This window comes from Rhinolophus ferrumequinum, chromosome 5 (assembly GCF_004115265.2).
Source record: "Rhinolophus ferrumequinum isolate MPI-CBG mRhiFer1 chromosome 5, mRhiFer1_v1.p, whole genome shotgun sequence".
Taxonomy (NCBI): Eukaryota; Metazoa; Chordata; class Mammalia; order Chiroptera; family Rhinolophidae; genus Rhinolophus; species Rhinolophus ferrumequinum.
The window spans coordinates 72,714,831-72,731,293 of record NC_046288.1 but is presented as its reverse complement, the minus strand read 5'-3'; the positions used below and the strand labels follow the sequence as shown (position 1 = coordinate 72,731,293).

Genomic DNA, 16,463 nt, shown 5'->3' with positions numbered 1-16,463 from the left:
CTTTCTCAGGGTGTCAGAAATGGGTGCTAAGTATGCGAGGAAAGAGAGTGAATGAAAATATGTGCTAACCTGCCCTCAGATCACAGCTTTGCAGATGGATGGCCCTTTGTTCTCTGCTTCCTTAAGTAAAAATGGGAATAATGACATCTCAGAGGGTGAGTATGTTTATTAAGTGAGATAGATGTAAAGATTATAGCCCAACATGTGGTAGATAGTAGGCAGTCAATACAAGAGTCATTTTACTTTCCTACATCCTCTTTCTATAAATAAAGATGTCTTGGCATTCCAGGGAGGGCTTTGGAGGATATCACGTTGCTGAAAAAAAGGTGTTCTTTCCTGTTGCTTTGTACTGAACTATTAGCCAGTGTTTAGGGAGGTATAAAATGACAAATAGTTTTACTGGTCAATTTCAGTAGATTAAAATAAGAACCTCTGGTAGAAGACAAAAGCAATTTTTTCACTTAATAATTGGGAAATATATAATACATGTAAAAGAGGGTGTACAAATATGTATATATTTGTTAGAACACATTAATAAAAATAAACGCCCTGTACCTAACAACACACTTAAGAAATACCTGGAAAACTCCTATATGTCTTTCTACGAATACATTCTATTTATCAGTATGAGAGGTAACTGAATTTTTTGTGCTAATAATTCTATAACTTTTTCTTAATATTTTTATCACATTTACATATCCCCAAAATATGTATTGTCTGATTTTACCTGCTTTTGAACATTAAGTGAATGGAATGATATGCTATGCATTCCATGATGACTTCTTTCTTTCATACAACATAGATTTTTGAGATTCATCTATATTGTTGTATGTAAAATTAGTTCATTTTTCAGTGTTGCATTCCACTGAATGAGCAATTTTTGCTATTAAATGCAATGCTGCTACAGGTATTCTTTTACATCTTTTCTGGTTATCATACGGAAAAGTTTCTTAAGGCTATAATCCTTGAAAGTAGAATTGCTGGGTCATCAGATATACTCAACCTTACTACACATGCCAAATTGTTTTCCAAAGTCTTTGTTTCAGTTTGGACTTTCACGTTCAGTGAATGCTCCATTTGCTTGAGAGTACTTGATATTTTTTGATGTTGCATTGTTACAAAGTAAAGATTCTAATTAACTGTTCTCATATTTATAATAAAGTTGAGAGTATTTTCTGCAGATGGATGACCCTTAGCTCTCTGTTTCCTTGAGTAAAAATGGAAATAATGACATCTCAGAGGGTGAGTAAAGTGGAGAATGATTTTGAGTCCATTTGTGTTTTCTCTATTCTAAAATGTCTGTTTACATGTTTTGCTCATTTTTATATTGGATTATCTTTTTTCTCACTGACTTAAAGAAGTTGTTTACCAATTTCATGTGCTAACCCTTTTCTGATTTTATATGTTGCAAATATTGTTTCGAAGTTTGTGCCTTCAATTTTCAACCTCTCTATGGTGTCTTTTGAGAAACAGATCTTAATTTAGATTTCCTGTTATGCTTTCAGCTTTTTTATCTTGTTTAAGAACTTTTTTCAAGTCTAAAGTCACAAAGATCATATTCTATCTTTTCTTTATAGAGTTGGACTTCCACATTTAAATCCTTGATCTGTCTGGAATTCTGTTTTGTATATGGTATTAAGATCCATTCGTTTTTCCTCTTTTTTTTTTAAACAAGCATCTCATACATCATTTAATATTTAGCCCGTCTTTCACCACTGATAATGTAATGGATGCACTGTCATATCTAGGTTTTTACATATCAGTGGATATTGTTCTGACCTCTATGTATATCCTTGGCCCATAAAATATTACCTTAAATGTTATATGTTGATAGGGAATTTTTATATCTGGGACAGCATGAGTCTTACTCTTTCTTCTTTAGAAATATCTTCACTGTTTTTGTCTCTTTAATCTACCATTTATACAATTATATATTCAGGATGTCAATAATTCTGTTAGATAATTTTTACAGTTACCTGTTAATTTCTGGATCATTTGTGAACAAGTTACCTTTCAGATATTGAATGTTTTCAGTCATGAACATGACATTTATGTCCATTATCTTTTTTCACTTTCTATTTTTCTGAAAACTTTTACAATTTTCTCATTTAAAATCTTATACATATTTTATTTTGCTTCTAGGTAGCTTCTTGTGTGTGTATTTGTATCAATTGAAAATGGTACTGATATAGAAAAATCAAATCAAATTTTATGTATTGAAGTGAGTGTGTGTATTGATATTATATCTGTATCAATATTATATCTGGAAAATGGTATTGGTATGTACAAAATAGTTGAATTTTATATATTCATATTTTATCAGAAAACTGCTAAATTGTATTTATTCTAATAGTTTGTTTGAATATTTTTCAATTTCCTTTATCAAGTTAAGGAGGTTTATTTTTATTCCTAGTTTGCTAGGATTTTTTTACACAAGATATAAAAATTGTTGAATTCTATCACAAACTTATTTTGGCTTTTATTGAAATGATCACATGATTATTTTCTATCTACTAATGTGAATAATTACATTGTAGATTTTCTAATGTTGAATCAAATTTGTGTTCTTATAAATAGTCACAGTGGTGATGATGTTGAATCTTTCTTATACATAGTTGGTTTGATGTTGCTAATAGTCATTTAGTGTTTTTCTATTTTATTTATAAGAAAGATTGTCCTGTATACTTTTCTAATGCTATCTTTCTCTAGATGTGGTATCAGATTTACAATAAGCTCATACAGTGACTTGAATGATTTTTCCTATTATTTTTATTTCCTGAAATACTTTGTATAAGGTTGGATTATCTGCTCCTTGAATATTTGATAGAATTCACACAAAGAAGCACTGGGACTTTTTGTTTTCTTTATGTGAAGATGTTTGAACTACTTACTTCATTCTTTAATAGTCCCAGGATAGGCCAGGTTTTTTGTTTCCTCTGCAGCAGTTTTATCAATTTCTCTATGTTTTTTATTGATAATATTATTTGGTTATTTTTTCAGTCTCAAGTGCATCCTGAGTTATGTTGTCATGATCTGAGTGTATATTCATTAATCTTCTTCAATAAAATATCTTTTATGGTTTTAAAACTTTTATAATAATGTATCTCTTTTTTATTCTATTTCATCATTTCCACCATAATCTTTATTATTTGTTTTATTATTATTTCTTCCTCTTTTTCTAAATTAGGATACATGCTTAATGTATTAACTTACATATTGTCTCCCTTTTTTAATATAAGTATTTAAAAACTATTTATTGCCCTCTAATTACTGTGAATTTATCTGCTTCAAACAAAATTTGATGCATAGTATTTTTGTTGTTGTTTTAAGTGTTTCATAATTTCCATTATGATTTCTCTTTTGACTCTGATTTTTTCAACAGTATATTTTTAAAAATATGTTTAAAATATATGAACATTTGGAAAACTTTGAGTTATGTTTTTAGTTTTTATTTCTAGTTTAATTCATTTGATCAAAGATTATGTTTTAAATGAATCTATGAAATGAATCAATGAAATTTTAAAAAATTTCTTGGACCTTGCTTTTCAGCCAAACTGTGCTCTTTTTTAATTTCTTTTTTATTTTTAAGATACATTACTAGGAATTATAAATTCAGAATTGTTATATCTTTTTCATAAGTGAAAATGTTCTCTATTGTTTCTACTTGTGTCTAGTAAAGCTTCTTGACTAAAAATTATTTTGCCTTGTATTAATATAGCTATATAGTCTAGGACTAGATTTGGGTTTATAAATTTTCCATCATGTACTTACAATTGTGTTACATCTTTCTGAACTTTTTGCTGAACTTTGCCCCAGTTTCTCCATTTTCTGTTTTGGAAAATCTAAATAGAGGCAATTTTAAAAAACATATATCTTTATCTTTCCATGCTGTATTATGTTATTTGTTTGGTCTTGTTTTCCAGTTCTCTGATAATCCCTTAATATTTGTTCAATCTTATATAATAAGATAATTTGCCCTATGTGTTTTAGATATTATTTCCTAGTCTTGTTTTATTTCGTCAACATTCATGGCCATTTTTGCCATGTAAAAATAATATTCATATAGTTGAATTTGTCAATGATTTCTTTTATGGTGTTAGGATTTTCTTTGCTTAAAATGTATTGTGTACTCCAGGTTTATGTAATAAATATGCTTCTATTCTTCAAAATTTCTTTTATTTTATACTTATGTGTTTGAATTAGCAAGGTTTTAATTTGGAAGAAAGAAAAAATATATTTTGAAAGTATAAATGCCTTTACTGAATTCAGTAGACTGCAAGTTCCTTCAGGGAAGAGACTTTGTCTTATTATTATTAGATACACAGAACTAACAGAGTAGCTACTTTATATAGTTTTAAAGTAATTTTACAAACGAATGACCTTCAATAATGCACATGTTAATAAATTACCTCATAATTTCTGTCTTCAGAATTTTTATGGGAAAAGTAATATAGGCTAAACTAAGTTTCAACCATATATAATGCATACCATTAATTTTGTGTTAGCATATGCCATCCATGTTTATATAGTTATGTAATTTTACTATATAATTTATACATTATTTTATATGTTCTTTACAAACACTTTTACTAATTGTTATACTTAATTATAATTTTAATAACTTCACCCACTTTATTATATTCATTTACCATATTTAATTAAACTAGTTTTTTGATGCTGGCCATTTAAATTGTTTCCAATTTTTAAAAATTATAATAGATTATATTTCATAGACGTATTTGTATAGCTAGAAATGTGTGTCAACTATGGCACGACTATTGTTGACTTTAGGAGCCTTGTACTCCAAAACTTTGAGTTGAAAACTAACCATATTCCTTACTTACCAGAAAATCACTTGACTTCTCTGGGCTTCCTGAGACCTAGATCATGAGTTCTTCGTTGGGATTAAATTTTAAAAATATGCTGTGCACTTCACCCAGAGTTGTCTCAACTAATGTTAATTGACTCTACCTGAGTCTCCTTTCTTACAATAAATACATACAAGTAGAATTTAGTGAAAGAGTATGAACATCTAATAGGTCCTGCTAAGTGTTTAACTGGTAACAACTGCCGGATCAATGACTCATAGCATATTTAGCCTTAGAACAGTACAGCAAAAATGAGCATGGCTCAGACCACATAAATAGCAATCAAGCAACTCATCTCAATCTGCCTTAGAAACCTGGTCTAAATTAGCACCACGTCATGTCTGACATGGTGAATGTTTGTAATATTGTTTCAGATTTGTGAAATTGAAGTGTTAACTCCAAACTCGAGAGGTAGCAGGAAACATGGAAAGAAATTCAAACCATTTGTGATGACTGGATTTGCTACCAACAGGCTGAGTAAGCTGAAGCTACTTTCCTGATATATGGAGCTTCAGTAAAAAGCGCTGGGTAACTCCCTTAAGCTCACAAGGATGTTGTAAATATTAATATGATAATATATTATCATGTGCCCTACAACGGGCACTTAGTAAGCGGGGCTATGGCCATGATTAAAAGATTACTTATGAGGAGCAACTCCTTTCTATCTCTTCTATAGCCATCTGGGTTTTGAGAGTTTCCAACTACAACAAATACGAACTGAGATGCGCTTGAAGGTATGACGTATATACCGTGTTTTCCCGAAAATAAGACCTAGCCAGACAATCAGCTCTAATGCATCTTTTGGTGCAAAAATTAATATTAATATAATATATAATATATATTAATATATATTAATATAATACATAAAATTAATATATAATATATTAATATATAATATATAATATTAATATAATATATAAAATTAATATAATATATAATATTATATAAGACCGGGTCTTATAGTAAAATAAGGCCGGCTCTTATTTACAGGGAAACACGGTATATATTGTGTGCTCCTCAGGCCAGTGATTATATCTTATACTGCTGCGGCTCTGACTAAACCTATAAAATCATACTAACACATACATATCAATTAACAAATAAAGCCTTAAGTAAATCAAACATAGTTATGTTGAATTTTAAAGTAAATGAAATTTCCTTGAGATAGAGTTAGAAAAAATTATAGGTAAGGCATACTTTTCCTCATAAATTTCATTTTTACATTTGGGGAAAACTGTTTCTCCATTGAGTAGTCTAACTTTTTTTCAATGAACTTAAATAGTAAAGCCATCACTTAAAAAATGAATTCAATAAAGGTCATGCCATTTTCCCCAAATCTGCCAAGTAGACGACAAGTGAAAATAATTGTCTAATATACTTTTATGTGTCAAGAAATTTATTACCGTCACTGAGAAAATATTGATGTATACCTGATGTTGGTCTACAACTAGAGTATGTATTTTAGGAGCTTCCTGGTTTATTTTCAGTGCCCGCTCCAAAATGTGTTGCATTTGTGCCCATGACGTATAACATAGTTAAATGCTGAGACGTGATTTTTATTTCTGAAAACTAATTCACTGATTCATCTAAACTGGTTCGAAGTACACAGATCTGCATTTGTTTCCTTCTGTCTAATGTAAGCACTGCCAGATTCCCAATGCCATTCTCCTTAACCCCCTCACTCACAGTCTATTAATATTAAATGTCCAGAATAGGCAAATCTATGGAGATAGATAGTATATTAGAGATTGCCTAAGGGTAAGGGGGGGGTAAGAAATGGGGGATCTTGGGTGTAATAGCTAAAGGGTATGGGGTTTCTTTTAGTGGTGATGCAAATATTCTAAATTTGATTACAGTGATCTAAATTTGGTTACACAACTCTGAATATACTAAAATCATTGTATTGTACATTTTAAATGGATTAATTATGTGGCGTGTGAATTATATTTCAATAAAGCTGTGTTAAAAAATAACCACATTTTTAAAAAAGAGCTAAGAGGGGAGATGAAGCCATCCGCAGTGACATGACAAGGTTCACTGACATCTTAGTTCATCACACCTTGATTGAGAGACGCAGGGAAAAAAACAGACTAGGAGGCAATGCAATATCAAGGCAAAAAAAGTGGGCTATATTACTGATGCCAAAATATTTACCACAGTTTTGCTGCTTAATCAGATCTCATAACATGATTTAAACTGAAAAGAGAGTGAAGGTTTAAGATCAAAAAACCCATCTGTCAGACCCTGTAAGTTACCATATTTGATGCGCAAAAGCTTTGTATATGGCCTTAATTATTTTCTAATGAATGATGAAGAGTATTATAGATATATGCTTTATTTCCAGGGCAGTGGGCACTTTCATCCTGATACAAGAGTAGAGTTACATCATACACATGTTCAGCTGAATCCTATGCATTTGGATGGGAGAAAGGGAAGAAAAGAGGAGGCAAACACACAGAAGAAGAGAAATAGTCACTGAACTGATACTGAATATTCAAGCTGTACAGCCATGCCATGTGCAAATACTCCAAAACGAGCCTAAACTCGGGGCCCAGAATGTGCCCTCTGCCAGGGTCTTGGTTCCTGCGTGCCTCTCAGAACCTGAGCACCTCATCCCATCACATATGTTTAAAGAATCTCATTTTGGGATCAACCTGGCTTGTATAAAAAAACCAACTCTTTTATCGGTGGCTCAACTGTATAAAGAGTGAATTATTCCAATTTTGGAAGAAAAACCGACTTGGCTCAACGTGATTAGAGAAGATCTTCCACTTAGCACGCACCTAAGGCAGTTTCATGAGTCATTCAATAATATGCAATCCCCCTGTTACTGGTGTTCTGACCTTAGAATCTAGCCTTCATGCAAGAGGCACTTTCCTTTTACTTCCTAGTATGCTCAATTGATACAGCTCTTTTGCAGATGATGGTAGCCCAATGACAGCTCATAAATGAGAAAACACTGGGAAATTGCCAGAGCATCAGATGCAGAACAACGTGCAGAATAAAAGAAGCTTGGAGCAAAAGAGAAAGAGTACAAGAGAGAAAAAAGAAAAGAAAAAGAAAAGCAATGAATGGAAAGTATAAAAAGGGAAACAGCAATAAAAATAAAAACATAAAAAAATAAAAATGGAAACACAAAATGAATTTTATAGGTTTTCTGGTGTCTTTGGCTCAAGTAGCAAATAGAATTGTTTAAAATACACACTTTATTTGGATCTGTGGTTGTACTTTAATGCCTTGACTTGAAATACTCAAGTTAATCTGAGGTTGGAACTATTTGTCTCTCCTTAAGCTAATTGTACTCTCAACATTTAAATAATTATTAAAAACACTTTAAATTATTATTAAAAGATTCCATAAATTCTCCCAAGTTGAATCGCTGTTTGACTAAAGGAAGTTGTTCAGTTTTACTTTATTTTGCCACCTCTAAAATTAAATTGGAAACAATGCCCTATTCATAAGTACAAAGTGGTGAAAATATTATGCTGGATTGGACACCACCATAAAGAAAAGAAAAAATCAGATTTTACAATTTTTTATTCTGAGAATTTAATTTACCCTGCAATGTAAAATGCAGCAAAGCAGCATCATCTGAGGATACAATGCTTGACGGGATCCACTAATGCGTCAGTATTGCTTCCCACTAGTAAGGTTTTTTTCTAGATAAAAAATGTTTATGTTGAAGACTGATGTGGCTCCATGCTCATTAACCAAATGCTAGCTGAGAAGTTAGTGGATTACTAGGAATCAAGTAGTTGGCACAGAGAAATATAGGAAAAAATAAATGACACCTTTCCTTTACCCTAAGAATTTCCATTATTGTTTGGAGGGAAAATGAAGGTAGAAGATACAGAAAATCGATGACTATCACATTGCTTTATTATGACTTTCCTGACATGAGAGCTATGGGACTTCAGAAACAGGAGATCTAAAGGTAGGCTCTAAGAGTCAAGATCAAAAAAGGTAGAATTTGAACTGGGCATTGAAGAATGGGTAGAATACGAATAAGCAGAGCAGGGAAGTCGGGGTGGGGGGGGCGGGGGCGGTTTCAGACAGAGGAAACTAGCTCATCCACAGTCAGAAAATGGAATTGTTACAGATAGTGTTCAGAGACAGTGGGAAAGGGACAGCAGAGGCTTGCGCAAAGGCTGGGTTCAGATGTAGAAGCACCAAAAAACACTATGCCGTTCCAAAACCCTGAGCCGTTCCATTTATGGCAGGATAGCAACCTACTATAGCTACAGCTTCTTTTCATATGGAAATCATGTGATCCCTTCTCTACCATGAGAAAGCCTGCCCCCTTTTGCACTTCCTGAGAATTCCTGCATGTTCATGTATCTGACATTCTTGGCCTTCTTCTTACTTCTGGGTCTCCTTGCACATCTTTGCTTTTAAAATTCCTATTTATTTTTGCATCTCCTGAACTTTGTAGGTACCACCTGGCTACAAGTCTAGACACAGCCCTGCCCCCTTCTAGCCTGGAAAAACCACTAAATCAAGGCGGCAGAGAAGATAACACATACCAACTGAATATTAGAGAAACTATACAGAGGTACTGGGAAGGGGTGCAGTCTAGCAGAGTGGAAAACAACCTAAGACTGATATTCTGCATGACAGTTAAATATTTTCAACCATCTCTACCCCAAGAAATTTCTCACAAATCTCGCTGCTCAGAATCCAGATGGTCATAATTGCATGAGACTTGTGTGTGTCTGTGTATATATAATGTGTGTCTCTATTTCTAGCTCCTCCTAATTCTAGAATATACCATTACCACCCCACCTCCAAAACCAGCAGGGTACAAAACTAAAATTCTTGACCCTTAGTAATGCAGAGTAAATTTGCTCTCCTCTTTCTGTTCCCAATCTGGACGAGTCTTGGGGGCCTAGTTTTGCATAACCCCAAAATCCCATCAGTAAGTTTTTCTAAACAAAAGGGCATCTATTCCAGAGATGACTTCTGCTGCTCTATAGTGCAGAGAACAGCTGCAGACATTTCTACTTTTTAGTGATTTATTTTTTTTCTTGCCTGTTACACATTATTGAAGACTGATTACCGAAACAAATCACTCAAGTTCAGGAAGAGGTAAAATAAACACAACACTTTAGGATGACAAAGCCCATTTGAAGCAGGCTTTGGGAGGTGCTTTGCTAATACTTAGAAGAAAAACCAAACAGATCTTGTCTTTCTTTCTTCCTTTCTCCTCCCTCCCTCCCTCCCTCCCTCCCTCCCTCCCTCCCTTCCTTCCTTCCTTCCTTCCTCCTTCTCTTTTTCTTTCTCTTTTTCTTTTCTTTCTTTCTTTCTTTCTTTCTTTCTTTCTTCTTTCTTTCTTTCTTTCTTTCTTTCTTTCTTTCTTTCTTCCTTCCTTCCTTCCTTCCTTCCTTCCTTCCTTCCTTCCTTCCTTCCTTCCTTCTTTCTTTCTTTCTTTCTTTCTTTCTTTCTTTGTCTTTCTACTACATTCAATAAAATAAACTCCAGTCATTTAAAAAAAAAAATTACTGTACGGAAAGAAGGCATTAGGACTCAAAGTGCAGAGTGGGTAAAATTGGCCATGTAGATAGCATAGCTCTATTATTTTCAAAAATATTTTGCCCTTCACTGGTGACCCTTTGCATCTGTTGCATATGGTGCTGAGCCAGGGACTGTAGGAGTCAATGGGGATAATGTAACAGACTCCAGTTCCCTAGTGGGAGAGAAGCCCTCATTTCTGCTGGGGTTAAGCGTGCATTCTTAAGACTTACAAAACCATTTGGATTTTCTGTAGCTTTTAGATTGTCCTGAAAAAAATCACCAAATCACAATCATAAACTGTTTAATTAGTCTGTCTTTAGGAAGTGTGTTTATAGCAGCTTTTCTGAAAAAGGAGGTCTGTGTGAGTACATGGTTTGATTTGTCCTTTCCTGGACTCTGGTAAGAGCATTTGACTTGTGAGGTTGGATTGAGAGAAGCTGCATCAAGAAAGTTTCCCCTTCATGCAGCTGCAATATTAGGACACGGATATAAACCCAAGAACACAAAACATTGAACTGCCAGAAGGCACCATATCTAGGCAGGGTCAAGGACCCAAACAAATCGCATGGTGCCAAGTCCATCTGCCCCTCTCTTTGTCACATGGATAAAATGTAAGTAAGATGAACCTTGCTGGCAGCCGTGATCAATGGAACTGGAGCACAAATATCACAATCTGTTATCGGTAGATAGATGTGGTTTTGGGACAAAGCCAGCCTCCAAGGGGAGGCCCTGAGATTCACATGCTGATGTTAATTTTTAGGTCAGGGACCAGTTGATAACTATGCCCTTTCCTTCTTCCCAAACCCTGAATCACAAAACCCACTAGAGACAGCTCTATGGTCAAGAATGAACTTGGCAGGAAAACTCTGACCACCTGTTACTCTCAAGGCATAGCCAAGGAGGCAAGATGTGGGAAAAAACTAAATGTCACTTATGTAAAAAGACCTTTCCCTACATAAGGGACATTCATTTTCCTCATCAGCAGTAAGATCACTGTCAGCCTGCTTTGTCCATTTTTTCAAGTACAGTATCAACTGCTATTTTTATTGTCCTGAAGAGTCACTCTCATTGATAATGGCTGTGTGTCTCAGCTGCTTGGTTGTGAAGAGAAAGCTTTTGCAGTGGAGAAGGAAGCACCGCCCTCCATTCCCAGTAACCGTCTTTCTCTGCCTGTTGGTGCACACGACCCATGATGGATGCATGGGTAAATTCAAACTGCATTTCTTTTATGAGTTGCATTCTGTTTCTCCAGCTTTTTTTTTTTTTTTTTTTTTTTTTTTTTTTTTTTTTTAATACAGCATCCTCCGGCTTGCAAAGAAACAAGCGTATTGGATTGTATACAGTTATAAAATCCCACATAAGAGAACCTGTACAAAAGGTTTTGTATGTAGCTTGAGACTTCATCACAATACTTATTTTTTCCCTCACCACTGCCTCGTGCTCTAATTCCCCATTTGTTTCCTTCTTTCCTTCTCTGATCTTGAGACCTCTTATTCAAAACATTCTGGAGACTTTCACTTTTTCTGTCCATTTCTTGCTTGCTTTTGTGAGCTCAATGCTTGGGAGCCATTCTTTTTAACTATGGGGAGCATGCTGATGAAGGCTTGTAATAACAACACCTGTCTGTTCTAAACAGATGTTGGGACCTGGTTACACACTTGGTCTGCTGGTCAGTAAAAGCCAACATTCAGCCTCAAAGTAATTATTTCTGGATTTCTCGGGTCCAAAGAAGATATCTGATAAGGCCAACTATAAGGTATTCTTGATGTTGAACTTCATTTTTTTATAAAATCTATAAGAACACAACAGTCTAATCCACCATCTGCTGCAAAACTCAACTAGTTATGTGTATCATATTATCAATTATGTAAGCATGCAAAGCTGCTGCCCACATTGTAGAATTTGTTTAAAAAATAATGTGCATAAAGTTCTGAATTGCCTTGAGGTATGTTTGTTTGTGCAATAAGCCCAGATAAACATTCTGCCACATTACATGCTATCCTTATTAACGGTACTCAAATATTCCAAAAGGCTTTTTTGAGGTTAAGTTAATCCATAGTTAATCTTGACCTTCAAATGAAAACTTGGCTGTCGCATTATTTTCAAAACTCCAATACCAGCCATACTTTGCCAGTGCCAGAATGCTTACAACATGATCAACAAGTTGCACATATAGCCTTACAGACAAGTCAAAGGATGATAATTTAGAAGGCAGGCTGGGAATGCATTATTATGGTGGGTGGAACTCAAGATGCCTGGACAATATGAGGCACAGGTCACACTAAACTTGACATTCAGGAAAAAACAACCTTCAGAGGGAAGCCACAAATGAGCAGAGACCTGTATGGAAGGAGGACACCAGCCATACCAACATCTGGAGAGGAGGACGAGGCAGAGAAATAGCAAGCACAAAAGACCAAATATGGGAACATGCGTGGAAATAGGAAGGGGGCCAATGTTTCTGGAGCAGAGTCCATTGGGGAGAAGGTAGAAGGAAATGAGGTCAGGAGAGTAGCTAAAAAATGAGATCAGGGCCTTATAGAACTTTAAGAGACATTCAAATTTTATTCTATAGGTGGGAAGCATTTAAAATTGAGAGCAGAAGAATGGCAAGTAACTACCAAAATAATATGTCCCAATATAATAAGTAAGAACTCTTTAAAAAATAGAAGCCTATAAGAGGAAATGCCTAATATTTCTTAGAATGCCAAATAAGGGGAAGTTCTTTTATTGATTTTGAGGTACTTGGCTGAAAAGGGAGAAAAGGTGACCAGACCGAGGCAACACTTATGTGTAGAGACAATAATATGAATAAAAGTGAAAGAGAGAAAAATGGTGGTTTGTTTTCTTTTTGTTATTGAGAAATAGTTTATGTGAGGGAATACGGGAGGAAGGGGCATGAGATGGGGTTAGCATCAAATCTTCAAGGTTCCTGTATGTCACCCCGAAGGATCTGGGTTTCAGCCAGTAAGCTAGGGAGCCACTGAAATATTTTAAGCAAGGAAGTGATGCAACGTGATCGTAATTTTATTTTGGAATAATAAACCTGTCAGTAAGATGAAGAATTAATTGAAGTACAGGGGAGTGTCTGAGGTCAGGACTGCCAGCTGGGTAACTTGAAATAATCCATATGAGTACAAAGACATGAACTAGGGCACTGATAGTGAAGAGAAATATATGGGAGAGTCACTTCTAAGGTAGGAGCTCACAACTCTGGATATGAGTGGTAAAACTGAAAGCCATCAAGGATAATTTCTTGGCTTGTGATGTGAGGAATTCAGTCAATGGTGATATCATTCCCCAAGATAGGATGGAGAATCAAGTTTGAGACTAAATATATTTCCAGATTTAATAAAAAATTCAATCTGTGAACTAGAGGTGATACTCAATGAACTAAAGGCCTAAGGAAGGTAAGAGGATATAAGTACAACAGCATAAGGTAATAACTGTTAGCTTTGACGAAGGGTGAGGAACAACATATCTATGAAGGAAAAAAAGATGTAATGGTTGATAAGAACCTGGATATATTAAGGGATGGTCTCTCTCTCTCTCTCTCTGTCTCTCTCTCTCTCTGTCTCTCTCTCTCTCTCTCTCTCTCTCTCTCTCTCTCTCTCTCTCTCTCTCTATATATATATATATATATATATATATATACATATATATGTATATATGTACATGTATAGAAACACACACATGAGTATATATATATGTATATATATGCACACACAAATGAATATATGTATGTATATACACTTCTATAATTTAATGTGTATGTATTAGATATGTGTGCATATATTTGTATATGAGTATATACACACACACCTTAATTGGGAGAAAAAGATTAATGGAAGATATATAAACTGAAACATGTTTAAAACAATGGGATAGATAAACTGAAGCAGGCTTAAAAGGATGGAAAGACTTTGCATAGATCAAGAATAGTCAAAAATGATGCTGAAATTTCCAGATTGGGTGACAAAAGTATAGCATCATCATTTGAAGACGCTGTGGAAACAATTTTGGCACCACCTTGTTGGTGGAGAGGGAGTAATAAGTAATTTAATTTTGGACATGTTGATGGTAAGAAACCAATGGGTATATGTTCACTGTAAAATTAAAATTACACTATTGAAGTATAAATGGGAGGTCTGAGCAAAAACAGTAAATATACAAAGAAGTTGGAATTGAAACTATGGAGGTATATGGATTATCAGTAGCAACAAGAAAAAATGGTGAAGGAAACACCCTTGTACAAGGCTCTCCATAGTCAGCAAGGGCAAAAAGGAAGGAGACCCTCCGTGTTTATAAACTCAAGAGTCGCAGAACAGCAAAGTGTCGTATATTGGTTCTAAACCAGTTAGTTACTTAAGAAGGACAAAACTCCTCTGAGAGGCAGGAGTTTTACTCCTAAATAATTCCTTAGCAAGAACTGATAAAAACAAAATGGGAAATGTCTGGTCCCGGGAGAGTATGGTCAGAATATCAGTAGAAAGGTTCATGCAGGACAATGAAAATACAAAACGGAAATTGAGAGATTTATTCAAGATTAAGGTGGGATGAAAAAGAAAGACACCTTAGATAAATCCTAGAGATTGAGGCCATCAACATTGCCAATGGCTGGATTTTGAAAGAGAAACAAAATAGGAAAACGGTATTCTCTGGGAAAAGGTGCAATACATAAACCCGTATGTCTACCCTTGTCATGGATAGGGTAAATAGACACAACTAAAATTAATCTTTTGCTCTGAGATTTCGCTAAGCTAAGTTTATGTTTACAGATTATGCATTCCAGAAAAAGACCACTAACCAGTATTCAGCCATTCGGCAGTGCTGACACCTAGATTTTTTTCTATCATCCTTACGCCAGTACCAGTGACTCTTGGCTACAATCTCTGGCAACACAGGTCTGGGTTGTTAGAATGTGATTTTTGCCTGGGATAACTGTCCTTGAGGAAGGGGACTGAGTCATTCTCCAAAGTGATGGCCGTGGGGCCAGTGCTACGAAAATCTCATGGGTCCCATGAACTCTTTGTAATCTATAAAAAGTTAGAAACATCAGTGTCACGCCCAGCACGACAAGGGTTGTGGGGAGCGAGGAGGGCGGCTCGGGGTTAAGAAAAGACGGTAGCCATGAATAGAGTTTAAGTGCGAGGGCCAAGGGACCCGCAGCCTCAAAGTCTGGGCTGTGGTGCTTAATCGGGCCTGCACATTAGCTTTTATTAGTTAGGTGGGGAAGTAAAGGAGATAAAGTTTGTCAATCTCAAGATCTGTGAATTCCATACATCATAATAGGAAACTAATTCAAGCCAATCACTCTTGCCTGCAGGCAGCTGGACTGTAAGTCTCAACTTTCCCAAGGGACAAAAGCTATATGCATATGAATAGATGGAAAGCACATCATTGAATCACCTCCCTTGCAGGTTTTGGGAAGGAATGCAGCCACAGAGGAAGAGGCTTTCCTTAGCCTCAGGAAGGTGGGGAACTGTGCCCACCTCTATGAACCCCGTGGGTTCTCCCGTGGGCCCCCACTCAGCTCCCCCTGGCTGAATTGTTCCTTCCATGAGGAATCTTATTCATCATTGGCTGACCAGCCATCTTTCTGGGACCAAACAGGGAGGCATAAGGTGCAAACACAAAGGTTTAGCAAAGTTCCTGAAAGGATCCGTCTTACAGACTCTCCTTTCTTTGGGGGCAGGTACAAGGAAACAAATGGTTAGGCTGCTGCGTGGCGACACATCAGAGCCTTGGAAATAAGTTAACACATCTTCTGAGACACTGAAGAAAGGACACCGATCTTTTTGAAAGACAGTCCAGGTTACATCTGCTGCTGAAACCTCAGGGCCACCAGCAATTGAAAATATCTCTGGCTGAGACCATGCTGAACATGAAACTGTAGAAAACAATATTCTTTGAAATTTAAACACACAAAGGAAGAGAATTAGACTTTTGGCCTCATTATGTCTGGTCTTCTACTTTAACTTGTAATAAGTCCTTATAGTTATAGTTTTATTTTCCTTTATAAATGTATTAATGAGGTGGCGTTTAAATTCAAATGGATTTAATTCTGATTTTGGTGTTGTACTA

The 16,463-nt window shown here is 35.3% G+C and overlaps 1 long non-coding RNA gene across 1 annotated transcript; it reads left to right on the top strand.

The window, feature by feature from the left end:
- The first annotated feature begins 1,058 nt into the window (after positions 1 to 1,058).
- Positions 1,059 to 7,951, top strand: LOC117022627 (uncharacterized). The gene is made up of 3 exons (XR_004423068.1): positions 1,059 to 1,242; positions 5,243 to 5,345; positions 7,789 to 7,951. It is a non-coding gene; the product is annotated as an uncharacterized LOC117022627 (long non-coding RNA).
- Positions 7,952 to 16,463: the final 8,512 nt, after the last annotated feature.